Source organism: Pleuronectes platessa, chromosome 9 (genome assembly GCF_947347685.1).
Source record: "Pleuronectes platessa chromosome 9, fPlePla1.1, whole genome shotgun sequence".
Classification (NCBI taxonomy): Eukaryota; Metazoa; Chordata; class Actinopteri; order Pleuronectiformes; family Pleuronectidae; genus Pleuronectes; species Pleuronectes platessa.
In genome coordinates, this window is record NC_070634.1 from 23,960,263 (window position 1) to 23,963,546 (window position 3,284).

Consider the following 3,284-nt stretch of genomic DNA (forward strand, 5'->3'; position numbering starts at 1 on the left):
TGGCAGTTAAAATACACATACAAAAATTATTCATTTCTATGACTCATCACCGATTCTGTGGATCAACAAGTTCTTCATCAGGATTGTTGAGTTGTGTGAAACTTCACAGGCAAGGTGTGAAGATTACAGTTTATTTTATATAACTCACTAGAGCTGCATCTGCCCGTCAAATCACATTAGGCAGCTCAATAGGAATATTTGATGATTTGTTCCTTTTCTTTTCATGTTGACTTTTCACAATACTTTATTGAGCAGTCAGAACAAGTGGTTTGTGAGCTGCTGTTTTGAAGTCTGGCATTTTGTCCAGCGCCATTTATTTTATTTTATAAACCAGAAGTAACTGTGTAAGAAGGTGCAGAGGGTGGAGCCTAACTGACAGCTCGAGGACACACCCATACCTGCGTCCATTGGACAGTAGTAGCTGCCAATCACTCCGTATCCAGCTGTATTGAAGAAGACTTGAAACTTAACATTAAGATCATTACGAATTGAGATTGTTATAAATGTCATTTGAGAGAATACAGGTTTCAGGCACTGAGTGTTCTTCTTCTCAGCTGCTTCTGGAGACATAGAAGTCCCCTGAGGTGCCCGGCCCACTGCCTGACCAATAAAAAAACAGATGCTTGAGTTAAAGAACCTCAGTCGACCGAGGAGTTGCCGACTCATGATTCCAAACGTCCACTTTAATGGTGCAGCTCTATTTATCACACCTCAGTAAACACTGGGCGTGTTTGTTAGAAACCACCTCCTGGACCACTGTAGACTGGGAAAGTGAACTACGACGAGTGTGGGTAAAGGGGTGCACGGTGTCTTATAGCAAACTGACTGATCTGAAATCGCCTCTTGACGCCCAATTCTCTGTGGACGATAAATCACCAAAACCCAGAAGTCTCTGAGCGAAAAGTAAATATTCCCACAGGTTCAGGATGTCTTTCGGGAGAGAAGGAAACCTGATTTAATCAGAAATATTCTTGAAAGCTTCTTGAAATAAATATTCAAAACTGAAGGGGAGGCCCCTGAAGGAGGAATAGGCTGGGTAACACTGGAGTAAGAGTCTCAGGGCCGAGGTGAAGGATCTTCTTTCCCGCGCCTACTTTCCCCCGGTTAGACTATCTGTCAGTCACATCGATAAACTGTCAACAGATGAATATAAAAACCACATCTTTAAAACATGAGCTGGCAGAGCATGGTGCACGGTACAGCATGTGTGTGTGTGTGTGTGTGTGTGTGTGTGTGTGTGTGTGTGTGTGTTTGTGTGTGTGTGTTTGTGTGTTTGTGTGTGTGGGGCATGCTGTACCTTGTGTGTCATCTGCACATCCCTCTGCAATAAGTGCTTGAGAGGTTTACCCCCCGAGGAGATCATTTGTTCATTATTTGTTGCAAACACACACTCACACAGACACACACACTGACACAGACTGAACAAAGTCACAAATTGCAGCGTGTCATGTTAATGGCAGCATCTTAAACAGGATCTACCATGTCTAACCTTTAATATTCCCACAAGATGACGCACAGGCAGCGGCGTTCACGTGTTCAGGAGAAATCGACCTCAAATGGTTTACATGCTTGTGTTAAAGCAGCAGAGCACCGATCCAGGATTTCTAAAAACCAGCAGGTCTTGCACGAAAAAGTCAAAAGAATTTAACTCCTCGACCTCTTGACACTCAACACTGACACAACCTAGCAATTTCAGTGACAGAGCCTGCTGCTGACTGGGCAATACCTCCAGACCCAGAGGACTCTTCTGCCCCTCCAGGGCTTGTTTTGTGGGATATGTAGAACTTACACCCAACAATATCCACTGGCTCAGGGTTTGAATTGAATTCAAAATAACCGGGTTGAATGCCGGGTGACTGTGCTGATCTTGTTTAGTGGAGCTCTATGTGTAGCTGCAAAGCCTGAGGGAAAGTTCAGGTCGTGGAACAGTTTCAGCAGGTTATGAAGCTATCGCCTGAATAATGTATAGCAGGGTAAACATTTTTATTTTAGATAGCAAACTTTATAAACAAACTATTTTGCCCTGTTTTCCTTCAGCCCCCCCCCCCCCCCCCCCCCTACTCATGATGAGCCGAGGCTGCCTGACTTCACAGTTCAAACAAAGCGATCAAAGATATTTCAACAACAATCAGAAGCATCAGAAGGGAAACAGTAAACTTCAGGATGCAGTGAAGAACAGACGGAGACAGATACTGCAGATAAACACTGGAGATTGACCAATGCAGGCTTGAAGATGCTAATTGTTCAATTCCTGAAATATTTGTACATTCATCTTTTCCATTCAGCTAATGAAGCTACGTTTAAAGTTCAGTGAGGAAGAATGTCTTCTTGCATTATCCCCTTCCTGCTACTCTAGGTCTCCACCTCATTCTCAATTTTCATCCAATCACAACCTGACAAGCTCGCCTCAATTCAATCCCCTGTAAGCTGTGAAAGTGTAAAATGTCATTCAGCTTTCATTTCAGTGCCATGTTCACTGCAGGGATCCATCTCCACCTCCCTGCACCGACTCATCTGTGGATACCATCTTCATTCAACCGTCCAATCAGACGCTCTTCGTCAGACACCCCGACTTTGTGCTTCACTCCTCATCATTCTCATCATCACCAGTAGCAGTAACCCTAACCCTAACCCGAGGGGAAGTCTCCTTCATCACCAAAACAACTCATTTCTAGGACGTTCTACCTCCATCTACATCTATTCCTCTTGTTCTCATTAACTTGATAGACTGATTATAGAAATATATAGAAATAGACTAATTCAGCTCCATAATTAACACAAAATTTATCTTTGACCAAACAATCTGTGGAATATTCTCTGGGAAATAGAAAACTTTAAATTTAATAAAGAAAACATTAATCAGCTACTACCCAAAAAAGGTCAAATTACTTGGTAATTAGTGTTTTTGTCAAGACTGAACGTAATAATATAAATATATAATAATATAATATAACATAATAATCATTAAATGACGCTTTGTGTTTGGCACAAGCCTGTTTAATTAGCGTCTAATGACATTTGGATTAGAGCTTAAACAGCCTTTCACATCTAATTAATCTTTATGTATTTATTTAAACTTCCTCCCTGCTTTATATGCAGTGACCGCTTTTTCCAAAAATAGTACCTGTGGATTACAGCGGACACTTTAGGTCCATTAATCAATAAGTAGGTTGGACAGAAAATGGATTAGCAGCAGGTTTGATGGTTATTTAATCATCCTGGATGAGAGATTTGTGGTTTCCGGCTCCTCCAATGCAAAGATTGAGAGAGTTGGCAGACTCCTG